Raw genomic sequence first — 16,899 nt, 5'->3', positions numbered from 1 at the left:
GTCTCAGCAATATAAAAATTCGCCTTTCCATTGAGGTGAATTGATGCACATCAAATTCAGGAATTCTGATCTGTATTATATATAATTAAATTATATTTAAACACTATTAGCTTTACAGTCCGAATTACAAAAAGAAAGAGAGAGCAGCTTAACTGTCACATACATCCAAATGCTAAAATGATAACCAAACTATACCTAATATGGAATGACAGTTATCTATATTTATTAAAGTGTCTAAATTGTTAAGTGTCTGATTAAACAAACAGGCCTATTATACACTGTAAAATGAATAGAGCCTCTTCACAAAGTTTAAAGTAGATAGTTGTCATAATTTGGGTAATATATATATATATATATATATATCTCAATCAATAAATCAAGCACTCAATCTGTTAAAAACAAAAATAATAAACAATTTCAGTCTTCTCTTCACAAAAAAATGGAGGTGCATTAATGTTTCCTAATAATTTGGGCAGTCGTTATATATAAATAGGCATCCTGCTAGACGCTTTACTCAACAACACAACTACAGCACGAAGTACATCAATAAAGACAACAGTGAAGGCATCAGCTACAGAAGTTCAATCACGTTGCAAGCTTAGTTCATGCATGACTAACGGATGCAACTGCACATCTTTTTCACAGCATAAAAAAATGCACATATTTTCACCACGAGAAATTTAGGACCATAGATTATTAACGCCAATGTTGCATTTAAAATTGTATACAGCAATAATGCAAATTTTGTAAAATGCATAAAAAACACAAATTATAGCATGAAGTATGACACGCATAACAGAGCGGATCTTGTCGACTGGCTGCCATCATGTAATGTGAAGCCCGCGAGCTTTTGTAGTTCCAGGTAAAATGTGAGGCACTGTCAATTTTTTTTATTAGCTGCCTGCTAACCCGTATAAGATTAACTTTTCAATGGAAAAACACACAGCTTTCATTCTTGTGATATGCGACAGCTGCAAATATTCGAAACGTAACGCACCTTGCTCGTAAAGCGCTTGGGAAACAGCAGAGATGTTCTTTTTCATGCATTCGACATTATTTTCGATGCAAACAGCATCGGACAGTGGGCGGGCAACTGTGATTATTTGAAAGGCAATGCCAGTTCCTTCTCTTCTCTCGTTCGCTTCCGAAGGTTGTTTGCATAGCGCCGCCTACTGAGTTGGGGTGCAGCGGGTTGTGTTTAGAAGGGATCCCTCTCTCGTCAATCTCGCGAGATTCTTACACCGCGTTAATATGAAGTAGCACAGCAACAATGAGCGCTCCAAAATTTGGTTGACGTTTCCAGTTCTAAAAGAGATAAACGTCTTTAAACTGCAGCCTAGTTTTTTCTTTTTAACACAAACACTTTTTAATTAAAAAATGACTATTAATGTCAATTAAGTTACAATAACAGAATCTAAGACTTAATGTAGTATGTGCATTAACATGAACTTATGTCAAAATATATCCAAGAATCATGCGGTGCTATATGAGATTTCAAGAAGACAACAGGATTTCTTGATAATAAAAATAAGGCAGAGGCTATTTGCAAAACGCACAATAAGTGTAAAAACAGCATCTTTGCACTAAGTGCAAATAGTGTTAGACAGATTCTATTGGTACCCCTAATTAAATACTAACAGGGCATCACTGCAGTGTGTTTATTTAGAGGCATACAGACACCCTACACCAACCTATCACTGCGAGGAAATAAAAATAATTTATATTATTTTATTTATTATTATAAATAGTATTAAAGAAAAATATTAAGAGTGAAAACAGGAAACAGGATGAGGAAAACTGGGTCAAAAGAAGGATTAGAACCCAGATCGTCTACATAGAAAAAGCACATTCACACTGTTTTATCACAAGCCATTGTAAAAATACTCAAAGAGCAGTTTGTCTTTCATTTCTTTATTTCCACCAGACTATTTCAGTGCAAATAGCTGCACTATGTGCCAGGTATTTATACCTAGTGTAAATAGTCACTCTATGATAATGATTATAACATTAATAATGTTATATTATTGATATGATTGAAATTCTAATGTTTTCCATCATTAACACGTTGAGGCGAAAGCATCTTAACAGAATGCGCATGCATGAGAAGTTGACGAGAGAGGGATCCCTTCTAGACATGACAGGGAGTGTACCAATTCAAGGAAAAGCATGAATAAATAAACACGAAAAGATAAGTACAATAAAATAAATTGGGGATGGCACAGATCCAAAATTCAAAGTGACAGATCCAAATCATGTAAGTCAATGTACAGCTTGACACAACAAGGTAACACAAGAGAGCGATTCCAGTAATGAGATAGACTACTGAGAAACAAAGTGAGAAATCTAATAGAGTAAAAACAGACACAGCCTTGAATGTTCTTTAAGTTTATATGCATATATATATATATATATATATATATATATATATATATATATATATGTATGTATGTATTATGTTATGTTAACACTACATATAACATGCTGCTATTACGAAATAGATATCAGTAAAACAAGTGAGAGAGCGGCCCACCCTCTGTCAGCCAATAAGAAACGCTTGCTGCCTGTCAGCAATTTAACGCTTCAGGGTTTGCTGACATCAGGTTCCTTGACATGTCTTTGGAGGAGAGTGTTTTTGGAGGGAAAGCGTGTGGTTGATCTATTTAGACTTTGATTCAAAGTAGTGTCATTTTTGCCTGGAATGAAAACATGGCTGTGAGGGATAGATTTAAAATCTCTTCAATGGCATCCACAGTATTAAGCTGTATAGATAGACAACGGTTGCAGTTGCATTGCCATTATAAGTGTTAGTTAGAGTATAAATTAGTTCAGGCATAACTTGTGACTGTTTTGACTGTCATAATAATGCAAAGTATTTAATGATATCAATGTAACAAAGTCTTTCTAGCAAGTCAGTCCACTGACGGCCATTTTGAAATGCCCTCGGTCCACTACTTTTCTATGTAAACAAGCGGCATACAAGAGCAGCTCCTATCTATTTGAATGGGGAAAGACTGAAATATCCCAGTTGCTCAAGATTATGATGAAAGAACATATTTTAAATCAGCAGTAAAATCTTACAACATTGGAATCATAAATTGTGCTTCTTTACCTCAGATTACGCTAAAACAATATGTTCCTGGCTCGTCCAGCTAATGCACATACGCATTCTCAAGTTAACTGAGAGGCGATGTCTGTATCCAAAAGGTAATTGGCACGTTTACCTGTAAGTTGGGACTTAATTTCTACATCCATTGATCATTAGGCATTCCAATTTCTCCAATTCATTTGAATAGAAATGTCCAGTCCCTGCTAAATAGTCTGCCTCGGTTCATAGCTTCACATCATCCACATCATGTTTTAAACTTTGACGGTCAAAAAAACTGTCATTGCGACTCTTTAAAGTATTAGAACTATGGAGCCACATGCTTTTTTGACAATTTGTACAAATTTAATACAATGAACATCAAATTATCTGCTAAGAACATATGCAGATGTGAGTGAAAGCAATGGAGACCGGAAAAGTAAAACAGGCATCCATTGTTTGGAATTATGGAACCCTCTCGTGTTCAGGTAAATAATGGATAAAAGCACACTGCCATTGAATACAACCTCCAAGTCAAGTGATATCTAGTCTACAGTCACTGTCAAAACAAATATTGTTTCAAAGCAGCATTTCAGAGAATTATGCTGCTACAGAAAATGATGCTTTAATGTCTGTAATGTCTCAAAGTCCTTATTGAGCTGTTCAAATGAAAATGTGATTGAAAATCTTGCTTTACGTTTGTTTTTAGGCCCCCATTGAGGAAGCCAAATGTGACTGTGGCAAGGAAACTTAAACTCCATAAGATGTTAGTTAATTGAGAATAAAAACCTTGGGAGATACCAGACTTAGCTGGAGGTGCCAATTTACCTCGGGTTATACAGCATGAATATAATGCCAAATATTAGTTATATGTGTAATACAAGTATTCGTGTATTAATTACATGATGTTACATGAATTGAGTAGATGTTGGTGGGCAGTTTAATACTAAAGGAAGTGTGTTGAAGTGCCCCATTTAAATATAAATTGGAGAAATGTAATTATAGCAGATGCTTCGACTGAGGTTTATCTCTGTCGTGCCTTTGACGTCAAAACTCATGTACTAGCTGGTAAGATAGTTACTGTGAATGACTGTGTGCATCCTCGTGAAGGCATCAACCAATCAGAATCGTCAGGATGCCATTTTCTTGCGGTTTCAGAGTGATCAATCACCAGTGTTGAATAATTTAATCAAAGCAATTAATCCACTATTACTACTCCAAAAATTTTAATCCGATTACTTACACATTGCTTCATGAGAAAAAAATCTGATGACTCCAGTGGTTAAATCTATATATTCAGAAGCTATACGATAGGTGTGGGTGAAAAACAGATCAATATCTAAGAAAGTCATACACATCTGGGATGGCATGAGGGTGGGTAAATTATTAGAGAATTGTTTATTTTTGGGTGTGCGATCCCTTTATATTTTATGCTTCCATCTTTCCCGAAAACATTTAAAGTTTTATGTTGTTTCTCCTTTATTCATTGTTGGAAAACCTTTGCATTGGAACAATCACTTTGCAAAAAATATAATATCCAAATCAGTGCATGCTTGATAGTAGTGGGAGAATTACATGAGACAGAAAGAAGACTGTTTGGTACCCTGCATGTGTTTGTCTAAAGCAGTTAATTTCAGAGACCACTTCCTGATTTAAGTGTTCCAGTTCCTTGGTCCCATAAGATCTTTTCCATTGTTCGGAAACAGATTTCTGGTCTTGCTGTTAAATGAATCTACTGCATACCAGATGGGGAAGTTGATGTTGCGTACCTGATGTCTCATAGGCTTTAACACAAGCACCAGCAAAAAAATGAGTCGGTCAGCCTCTCTTTGCCTACTTAGATCCAGCTAATTGTGAGGGGAACTTTTGGTATTTTAATAGTTTTGTATCAAGACTTGAGGCATCGGGTAGAACAAAAGACATCACACAACAAGTGGTTGGGAGAAAATGTGATGCAGACACATTTATGTGTGCATATAACATGATCAAGACATTATACAGGGGTTCACCTTGATTTTCAGGCCATTGCACACTTCCTTTAAGGGAGAAAAGATGTTAGTAAATTAATTACAATTTCATATCATATTTCATTTTACATTACATAAAAATGCAAAACTAATGACTAAATGAATGCATCTTAAATAAATGTTACTGTAAAATAAGAGCTATGCTTTATATAGCATGTACAGTCATTTAATTAAATAGCAAATGCAAACACAATGCTATACATATCCAGCATTTTAATGAGTCATATAGCCCACACATTTTACAGACATGGTATCAAACTGTATCTGAAAATTAAATTAATCATAACCCATATACATTCTCTATAGATGTTTACTTCGTGCTCACTGTAAAATGTAATTATCCTCATTGCAGAAAAAGAATAAAAAACACTCCATGTCTCATGTGAGCTGCTTGGGGGAAACGTTTATCACCAAAGCGTTTGGCAATAATGAGTACAAGATGGCAGACTAGCCTATGAAATGGTTTCGCGGAGCAGATCCACATCACTGCCTCAGGAGAAATGTATAGGGGTCATGAACCTAGGCTTGCTTTTGATTGGTCGCTCTGAGTGGTCAGGACACAAAGTCAGCCAATAGGTACTGTCCCCGACAGCTGCGTCGAAGTGGTCTGAAGCTGATATTACCGATGTCTGGAAATTTATTGGGGCTGTTTCAGGTAACAGAGTAGAAGTAGCATGACAGGTTTAAAATCACATTGTCAAACAGTCACTCATGCTAATTGTGTTATTGTGATAACATCGGTTGCAGTGCAAGATGTGTTCAGACCTTAAAAAAATCAATGAGGGTGTTGGGGGAATTGGAATATGACTCTTTAGACAAAAACGTGTTACATTCAAATGCTAAAAGCAGAATAGTATATGTGTATGCATTTAATTAGCATTTTTATCAGATACATTACACAGAAACAACAGAAATGTTATGCTAGGATCAGGCTTGGCTGTGTCTAAATGTTTCTTCAGACCATGTTTTATGAGCCTATTGACTTTATATAACAAAATGGACAAAAACAAGAGTAAAGTGATGTTAAAAGCTGTTCAGCATGTACAGCTGTGTTCCCAAGGACCTAACCTGTGACCATTGAAGACATCACAGGTTAAGGGTCTCAGGGACAAAGATGTACACCGTCCATCCTCAAAGTATTAAAATGTACTTAAAAGCAAGGCTAAAATTGTATACATTTTACGTAAAATTTTGTAATTCATATTTTCATAATATACTAAGTTAGAAGGTTCCCTGTAGGGGTGGGCGATATAGGCCTACAGGTAAACCAGTACAAATTTGACAACAGATATACATTTTGGATTATCGTTCCTATCGCGGTTATGCAAAATGAACACCACATGGCAAGAAATGTGCACGGCATTCTATTCACGTTACACAAACTCGATACACATTATTCTGTCGGAGAATTGGAGAAGGAAGGCGGAATGGCTGCTAGTTCCTCAAATCCCAGTGAACGAGAAGATGAGGAGGAGATTGTGAAGAAAAAAAGGTGTGCCTTCCATTGTGTGGAATTGGTTTGGCTTTTGAAAAACCGATACCGTGTGTGCGAGTCCAGCAGGCTTCCCGTTTGTGCACCAGAGACAGGAGAGCGCAGAGCGGGATCACTCAAGCTACTCAATCTGGTTTCCCTCAATATCACGCCACAAACCACAAAGCTTATGTGACCTATTTGAATTCAACTGAGTTTTTTTTTTTTTTTTTTTTTTTTTTTAACTTTAAAGCACTATGGAGGAAGTCAAACATCTCAAACGGCTAGACAGCCTGCCATTCTAATCAACAGTGATGAGAAAAACAGCTAAAACAATGTAAACGCAATTAATGCAAAGCACACGTTCGAACGATGCTGATATTAAGAAACAAATCTCCCATGTTTACCTTCAGATATTCATATATTATCTAGAGGTGACTTTAATCATTAGGAGCCTAATGAAGTGTTTATCGTTGGATTTCTTTAAACTATGTATTATTTCCTTTGTTGCATTGCTCTGAGATGATGTTGAGTTTCTTCAGAAAAGTTTAAAATACAATTTTGAATACTAGTCAACAACATCAGACTGAAATGTGGCATGGTAAGGCTGATTTAAATCCAAATTGAGGTTGTTGTTTTTTTACTTTGGCTATGTTTGTCATGTTCCACAAAAAGAGAAAATTATATAAGAGGAAGTTGTTTTCCTTTTAAAGTATTTAATTAATTTACTGGATTATTTAAAAATAGGCATTACAACATGGTTACAATATATAAACCAATATATACACATTTTACAATATATAAACCAATTCTATTTTTAATTTGTTTTAGAAAAAATAACACTATATTTATATATTGTTATCATTATATAAAAATATGAATTTCATGATATAAGATTTTGGTCAACTAGCCCACCCCTTGAATTTATTTCATATGTAAGAAAAATGGACATTATAACTGAAATATAGCCAATTTTATCGAAATCAGGATCCAGTTGAATAGAGAGCTTGTAAATCGAAATCAGGTCAGGAAACCTGTATCTATACCCATTTCTATTTATTAGATCAGTGCCTTTGATTACCACTATATTACACGGCTATAACAACCTTCCCTATTATGTAAGTGTAACTTAATACAACTTGTGCCCTTATGTAAACTGCAGCCACCATATTTTGCAGGCACTAATGATGCATTGTTAAATCATTCCAGCTTGCAATACCGTGGTTTTGCTGATTCATTGTCATATATTGGCAATGCTTGCAAAACTACAGGACGATAATTGATCTGGGTTCAGCAAACCTTAAATGTGCTAAAAAAAAGACTCTCTACCTACCTACTTCCACTTTGTAAGATTTAACAACAACAATATATATATATATACACACACACACGTTTAACGCAGCATCTCTCCCAAATTCAGTTTCGTCTCCACAAGAGCTCTCTTGAGTCCTCAACCTGTGGTAAACAGAAACAAACATGACACATTTACACATTACAGGCATAACACACATGCATTAACAGCTACCCCATGGGAGCACTGAAATTATGGCTTAACAACTCTTCTTCAGTGCCGAAAATAAACAAGTGCGCAGTTTAGTTTTTCGCACCCCTGGTGGCAGACACTGTGCATTGCACATGAACCGAATGAACTCGAAAGACAGATATGCACTGCCAGCAAACTGTCTCTTCCCCCTCTCTCTGGCTGCCCTCATTTTCTGCAAACCCTCAAACACACAAACAGCGCTATGTCAAAAGATCAACAACAGAAGTGGTATATCTATACATGCGTCAACTGCACACATTGATGCAATATAGTAAACCGTCTGGCCTTCGTACAAAAGATCGCAAAAAAAGATGGTGTGTCGGGGATCGAAGATGTATAGAAAGCATGCAGCAATACACAAGCAAATATTGCTTACATTGTCTGTCTCTCTTTCTGTCTCTTAATGCCCCAGTTTTAAAGGCTGCCTAACGCTTTTGAACGAAGAGTGGGGGAAAACAAGCAGACAGGGACGAAAAGGCAGACAAATGAAATTTAGAGACACACAGAGAAAGGGCATGCAGGGAGAGTAACCATTTTCAGTGTCGTAAGACAGTCACAGAGAACACCAAATGTTGAAAGCTACAGAGATGACACAAAGCTGAATATGGAAATCGAAACAGCCCAGTTTGCTTGTGTTTCCTGAGACGGCAGTCTTCCAGAAGCATTGATTCGTCTTCTGCAGTCTTTTGTTCACTATTATTGCTGGTACTAACCTACACACTGACATTACGCCACCTCGTACGTTATATACTTCAAACAGTTGTCACGAAATCCATGCCATGATGATATGAGCCACTATTTTGTCTCCCGAGTGCGATCCTCAGCTTTTTTTGACTTCTTCAGAGCAGTAAATTAAACAAAGCAAATGAAAACTTGTGTCCTCCATCCCTCTTTCACTTCTGTCTCTCTTTCTATCCTAGCCCCCTGCACTCGCCTTTCTTGTTCTCCCTCCTACCGTTACGTTGATGCTCTGACACTCGTGGCGATTAGAGGCAATGCAGCTCATGAGATAGGTATCCTCGGAGCAGCCCACCATTATCTGATTCTGTCCCTTACCCTCCCTCTCCTCTTTTCCTCTCCGTCTCTCTCTTTCTTTTCCTCTGGTCTTCCTCCACCCGCCCTAGAAACTATGTCTAACCCCCCCAACATCATAAATCAGTGTCAGCTAAACACTAACGCACCTAACCAGAGCGTACTATGGACATTCAGACCTAGCCTTGCTGTTGTCGTCACTGTCCCTGCTTCGGTGTCTCGGTCTGCTTCCCCTAACCACCCCCCTCTCCTCTCTAGCATTTTGTCCATAGAATATCTCTCTTTTTCTCTCTCACTTTTCCCCCCAGCAATGTCTGGCACTCAAACGCAAGAACAGTCATAACACCTTGTGATTGATCTCAAAGCTTGGAAGGGTGCCTGTATGTGTGAAATGGGAGAGATGAGGCAATATAGGATATATGGGGAGATTGTGACTTAAAGAGCATCTCTGAGAGAGAGGTAGAGAGAGAGAGACAGACAACAAAAACTCTAGGATGATTACCCTGCAGTAATGAAAAGTGTCACCAGCCGTCACACTGCATTACACCAAACTCCTTCCTTTGATGGAAATATTTAATCTAATGACAGGTTGGAATAATTCAATTAAACCTCTGTTTAGGAACCTCTGTGCATAAATGTTAGGTAACACTATCCAAATTCAGACTAGCATGCAATTGAAAGGATTGAACATTGTCTTCATTTACGCACCAGTATGTTGCAAACCCGTAAGACTTACATTTACATTTACATTTACATTTATGCATTTGGCAGACGCTTTTATCCAAAGCGACTTACAGAGCCCTTATTACAGGGACAATCCCCCTGGAGCAACCTGGAGTTAAGTGCCTTGCTCAAGGACACAATGGTGGTGGCTGTGGAGTTCGAACCAGTGTCCTTCTGATTACCAGATTACCAGTTATGTGCTTAGACCACTACACCACCACCACTCCTCCTTTCTGGAACACAAAAAAAGATGTCAAGCATGTTAGCCGCAGTCACCATTCATTTTCATTGCATCTTTTTTTATGCTATAAGTAAATGGTGACTGAGGCTAACATTTTGCCTAACAGCTTCATTTGTGTTCCTCAGAAGAAAGAAAGTCCTAGAGGTGTAGAATGACATGAAGGTAAGTAAATGATGACAGAATTTTCATTTTTGGCTGCACTATCCCTTGTAAGCAATAAGGTACAAGAGGCTGTGCTATATTGAGTAGTCATGGCTTAAAGATGTTGTTACCCAGTCTGTCGTGATTACCGGCACAGCCTAAAGCACCTTCTTGTTTTTATAAAATTATTAGAATATAATAAGATTAATAAAGAAACACATTTTCATTAAAACTCTATTTAAAAATAAAACTGATGTTGTGACATGCTTCCACTAGAAGATAGTTTACAACATAACACAATGCCAAATAAAATACTGTTTGCTACCTACGCTATAGGTAATGCACAGTAATTTGGTAAAAAGGTCATAGCTGATAAGATACGATATTGTGAATATTATAACAGCAAGGAACCATACAGGACTGGAATTGTCTGGTTTTGAAGCGAAGTATATAAAACAGATATTGGAGGGATTATATATATATACACACTACTGGTCAAATGTTTTGAAACACTTACACATTCTTTATTATAATTTATATATATATTTTTTTTCACATTTTAGAATAATAGTAAAGTCATCAAATCTATGAAATAACATAAATGGAACTATGGGAATTATGTTGTGACTTAAAAAAATCCAAAATAAATCAAAACTATGTTATATTTTAGCATCTTCAGAGTAGTCACCCTTTGCCTAGAATTTGCAGACATGTACTCTTGACATATTCTCAATCAACTTGTAGAGGTATCACCCTGGGATGCTTTTTAAACAGTATTGATGGAGTTCTCATCTATGTTGGGCACTTATTGGCTGCTTTTCTTTATTATTTGGTCCGAGTCAATCAATTTCTAAAACTTTTTTATTACATATATATATATATATATATATATATATATATATAAAGTATTTATTATTTTCTATAATGTCCCTTTTTCATTAATTTTATTATTTTATTGATTTCTTATTTTTATATTGTTTTATATGCAATCACTTTCTTCATATGTTTTATATTCTGACATGTACAACACATTGATCTGCAATTTAAGTATAAGATTATACTTTTATTGTTTTCTAATGTTTATATTGATTTAATACAATCACTTTCTTAATCTTGCTATTTTTATTTATATTAAATATATCATATTATCATATAAAAAAAATATATATATATATATATATATATATATATATACACACACCACTTTTTTCAGAATATATTCATTCATTTGACACTTTTATTGTTTCTTATGTTTTTGTTGTTGTCTTTTTACCACTTTCAACATGTTTTTTTATATTCTGACATGTGAAACACTCTGAGATGCAATATTATGAATAAAATGTGCAGTACAAATAAAATGTATTATTGTAATTATTATCATCTGAGCTACCTTTTTCTCTTTAGGAATAGATATTCCTTAAGCATAAACAACCCATGATGGAAGGAAAATGGCTTGAGGTCAACTAGATTTCACCTTAAATATACAGCTCAAGTATGTAATCTCCAGGATCTGAATACCAACAGCCTGTGTGATAAATATTCATGATCTACATTGTGCATTCACAGAACACCGATAATGAAGTTGAACAAACAAACAAAGAAGTTATCAGTGCCACATTGAAAAGGGAAATAAACCATTAGAAGGACGGATCAAAAGATAACCAGCCATAATATGAGAGACAGACAAAGGGAGAGATTGGGGGAACTGTTAAAATGAACAAGAATCAAATGCACAATTACGAGACATTGCTTTGGGAAATACTTCCTTTGAAGTTTGAGACAACTGTTCACAATGCAATTAAACATGAAAGTTTGATGACAGATTTTCTATTTTTGGGTGAACTATCCCCTGACAAAGGCATTTATCTAGAGGAAAAGCATGGGGGGTATTGTGTTTGTGCAGGTTTGTTTATGTTTGCCTTCTGTGAGACTATTTCTTTGTTCTCTGGTCTGTCTCATCTCTCTGTGATTCTTCTCTTTTTCAGGTTGTGTGGGACTGAATGTCTTTGTGTGTCTGAAAATGAACAACGACAGGCTCGGATTGCTGATATACACTCATTTTATCTCTTACTAGAGAAGGGCAACGCAATGTGGATTCTGGCAGCCGTGTGAGCGGCCAGACAGTCAGCGGGACGGAGAGAGGAGGCAGAGACTTTTATCATTAATAAGAGTGCTGGAGGGATGATCGAGTGCCTAATTGCAAACAAACATACAATACAGACATACAAAAAAACAGACTTAAAATCCATTTTAAAGAGATTAGGCGGAATGACAGTCTCCATCAGCATTCACTTTCATTCATTGTATGGAAAAAAAGGTGCAATGAAAGTGAATGGTGACTGAGGCTGTCAGTCCCTAACATTCTGCCTTACATCTTTACATCAAAGAAAGTCAGTTTGGAACAACATGAGGGTAAAAGATGACAGAATTTTCATTTTTGGGTGAACTATCCCTTTAATTTGCTAAATGTATTTGTAACATGGTTAAAGATGGGCAAGGAGGAGGCGAGAACCGGCTTGTCAATATGAATGATAATTTAATTAAACTCAAACCAAAAGCACAAACATAAACACACATGACGGACATGCCCGTAATTCTCTCTCTCTCTCGAACCATCGTCACCGGCCGCCTTTATCCGATTTTCCGACCCGGCCCCACCCCCCTCCGCTCCACAGTATTTTTACTCTAATTACTGCAATCTAATTAGTTTTAAGGCACAACAAGTAGTGTAACTCATTGCATTTTACATTTTTGTAATCAGATTACAGTTACTGACTTTCAATGAAAGTAATTACTATTAAGAACATTACTTGAGTTACAAATATATATATAAAAAATGTGCATATGCATTTCTGTTTGCATTCCTGCGACAGATGAAGGGTGTGCGACAATGAAGGAGACACTAGACATTATTTTTAATTCATTGAGTGGGAAAACAAACCATTTTTTGTGACGAGTGGTTTGGAATGAACTAATCAGTAAAGTAATCTGATTAAAATTTTAGAGAAGTATTAAAAGATTTGTTGTGGATTACTTTTTTGGGGGTAATTTACCCGATTTGTCACCTTATCTCACTTGTTGGCACTATGGTAATATCATGGTACTGAATGAGTACCACCTATTTATTAACAGAGGTATTAACAATGGTAATGGTATTTTACAATCTACAGACTACACTAACAGGCCCTGAGTGGATAATCAAGGTCATTCTTTACCAGTTATCTTCACCTTTGTGTTGGGTGAATTAGGAATTTACTTGACTTCACTGGTTTGGAGAGTCCTCTTGTGGCTGGGGCATTTGAGCACACACCCAAACTGTCCATATGGCAGATACGGCCAACTAACAGCCTGTTAATGATTGTGAGCAACATAGAAAAACAAAACAACAACACCAACAACAAAAAAACAACAGGTGCTTCTGTGCTGATTCAGTCCATATGTTTTCAATTTGTCTCACTGAGCAGCTCAATTATAAGGCATATATGAAGTCTCTGGTCATTCATACTCACCTTGATGTAAAGGTGACACCGCAGGGAAAGCTAGAAGGTTGTACAGTTAACTCCAGGCTGATTATGATGCAAAACCATACAACCAACTACCTCAGCCTGCAATGCACAGACTCTTGTTCAATTTCTATGGAGCGTAATTGCTGTCAATATGTTTTATTTATTATGTCTCCCTCTAGTGGACAAGTTATGATAAGCAACAAATCCCATCCAAGACATTAAGTTATTTTATAAGTGTGCACAGAGTATAAAGTTTGATAAACATATGAATTTATGCAATATATGTGTCTTGAGATTACATGTGTAAATAACTTTAATAACACCTAAAAACAGGGTTACTTGGTCAGATCACCCAAAAATTCAAACAGGTTGTCCCCCCATGGAAAAAAGATGCAATGAAAGTGAAGTGAGACTGAGGCTGTCATTCTGCCTAACATCTTTTGTGTTCCATGAAAGAAAGAGTTTAGAACAACATGAGGGTAATAAAATAATTCAGAATTTGTATTTTTGAAAAAAATATCTTTAAAATGGAGAAAAATAAAATCAATATAAATTTTATAATAGTGTAAATCCATAAATTAGCAAAAAAGAATCCTTGTTATAATAATTGAGGGAAAATTTAAAGAAGGTTTAGCCTTTTAACAAAAACAACACGGGAAAACACACAATGTGCATATGTCAAATGTAAATATATAAATGCTACATTTCAATGCAGCAAATGTATGCCCTTCAGATCGAAGCATCCTCTTGACCCTTCGTGTCTGTCTGCTTGACTTAAGAAGTGAGTTATGTGAATGTATGATTTTCTTATGTCCAGACATTTTTATCTTTCTTCTTTTCATAGCAGCAACAGCCTTGAAGTCTGTAAAACTTACATTTCAATGCTACGTAAGAAACAATTGAACACAGAATGTCAGAACTGATCTCTCTGCTACTTTATATTCGACGGAATCAATGTTGTTTTACATTCAAATCCAAACCATTCACTGTATATGTGAAATTAATTCCCAGTTTATTGAGATCAAATGAATGCACAGAAATGATAAAGAACTTCAAGAGATGTTAAGAGATTTAAAAAAATATCAAATAAAGTAAAATAATTTTTCATGGATTCTAGAAATATCCTGGTTGTTGCACTGTAGCCAGTGGATCAACCAATTTTTGCTTGATTCTTAAATTAAGAACTAAAATGAGATGCTATATACATTGTCTATCGGCTTAAAGGGATACAGCATTTTACACAAAAATTAAAATACTGATGTTATTAAGTCACCCTAATGTTGTTCCGAACCCGTATGACTCTCTTTCAACCGTGGAACACAAAAGGAGATGCTAAGCAGAATGTTAGGGACTGACAGCCTCAGTTACCATTTACGTTCACTGAATAGAAAATAAATGGAATGAGCGTATGGAGACTGAGTCTGTCATTCTGTCTAACGTCTCCTTTAGTGTTAGAACAACATAAAAGTGGGTAAATGATGATATAATTTTCATTTTGGGAGAAAATATCCTTTTAACCCTTTCCATACACTTGCAACACTTAAAAAAATGATTTTGTGGTGATGTAAATATAGCACAAAAGATTAAGTACTTTGTACATTGAATAAGTTAGTTATTTAGTTAGTTAAAATATTAAGAACATTTGTACACAATTTCAACCTACTCCAGCTTATAAGTATATATAATTGAGGATTGTTTGTTATCTTTACTATGCATCATCTTCTATCAATCCTGAAGTAAAAAATACTTGTTATATTTATTTGCTAATTTAAGTATATTTCACTGGTAAATAAAATAAGTAAATTTTACTTTTTTAATTTTTACAAGCTGGTGTTCCCAGCATGCACTGTGCTTGAATAATTAATGAGCTTGCATGGTTTCGCTGTTTGCAAGTTTACTTTAGAGCATTTTTATTGCCAATTTTATTGTTACATTTGATAACTTCTTGTTTTGTGAGTCTGAAGTTCATTTTCACATAGAATTACCCATACATGATAAAAAAATAAATAAATTATAATCTGTTGATTGTCACTGTCACGGTGTTTTGTGCACCAAGTGTTGAGATCTGCATCCACAGCTCTACATTTTAAATTAGAGTTACATCATTTATAAAAAATGTTTAAAGTTTAATTTACTCCCTCTATTTAATCCATGTTTACATAAAGTTAATTCAATATTACTTAGTTTTATACCATTAAGATTTACTTAGAAAATCTGTGTGCAAAAAAATAGCAAAATAAACATTAAGTAAATCTTCCTAGTCATTCATTTTCAGTGTAGCCTTGAATTATTCAGATACACTTGGGTAAATGAACAATACAATACTAATGAAGACACATATGCTGGGCAGCTCTGCTCCTCTGACAATGACAAAGATGTCCAGGGCGAGGCTTGAATGCAGTCCAAATATCATCCGCATCCACTATTCAGCCCTTTTCACAGTAAAGACCATTTCGTTTACTCAAAATTAAAAACTTAACCATTGACAGCTTGCCTTGCAAATTTGTGCCAACTGTTCTAATTGCTGCTATTGTTCAGGCCACTTTTATTTCTTGATTTCTCTTTGCCATTTAATAGCCATCAAGACTTTTGTCCTTCTCTCTGTCTGGGCTCCACCCTGTCTTTCTCTCTCTCTGCCACATTCACAGTCCAATCATGTGCAAATGCGGCATGGTGGTGCCAGTGCCAGCATTTGCCAACCTGAATGTGTGTGTGTGTGTGTGTGTCTTTGCCAGCATGGATCATTGGGATGTAAGGTCATGCTCTTAGCATAATCTTAATTATGAGACCACAAAGAATGTGGCATTTTGGGGAGAATAGAAACAGAGTTTATTTGTGTTTAAATATAAAAGTTTTAAATTTAAAACTGTTAATTCAAAACAAAACAAAAAATATGCATTATGTATCGTCATTGATTTTTTTTTATTTAAAGATGCAATTGAAAAGGGTCACAATTTTATGTATCAACAAATATTCCGTTAAACGGATTCAAAGTTTATTATGTACAATTAAGTTCATTCTGCGGTCGACAAACAAAACTCTTTCTCCATTTCTTTCTCTCTCTTTCTCATTCTGCATTTTATCTCCTTGTTTTCACCTTTTTATTCTTCTTCTTTACCACTCCACCTCACCC

The 16,899-nt window shown here is 35.6% G+C and overlaps 1 protein-coding gene across 2 annotated transcripts in view; it reads right to left on the bottom strand.

Annotated features, from left to right (window-relative positions):
• Positions 1-16,899, bottom strand: part of LOC127619518 (chromosomal protein D1-like) — a 37,305-nt gene that overhangs the window by 3,194 nt on the left and 17,212 nt on the right. The window contains exon 1 of one of the 2 annotated variants that reach the window (XM_052092358.1): positions 998-1,137. The exons of the other annotated variant lie outside the window; for it this stretch is intronic. The gene's annotated coding sequence lies outside the window, so the exon portion shown is untranslated. Of the gene's footprint in view, positions 1-997; positions 1,138-16,899 lie in introns of those variants that run through there. 2 annotated transcript variants of the gene reach the window in all.

This window comes from Xyrauchen texanus, chromosome 26 (genome assembly GCF_025860055.1).
Source record: "Xyrauchen texanus isolate HMW12.3.18 chromosome 26, RBS_HiC_50CHRs, whole genome shotgun sequence".
In the NCBI taxonomy this organism is placed as follows: Eukaryota; Metazoa; Chordata; class Actinopteri; order Cypriniformes; family Catostomidae; genus Xyrauchen; species Xyrauchen texanus.
This window is presented reverse-complemented; position numbering and strand designations above follow the sequence as displayed.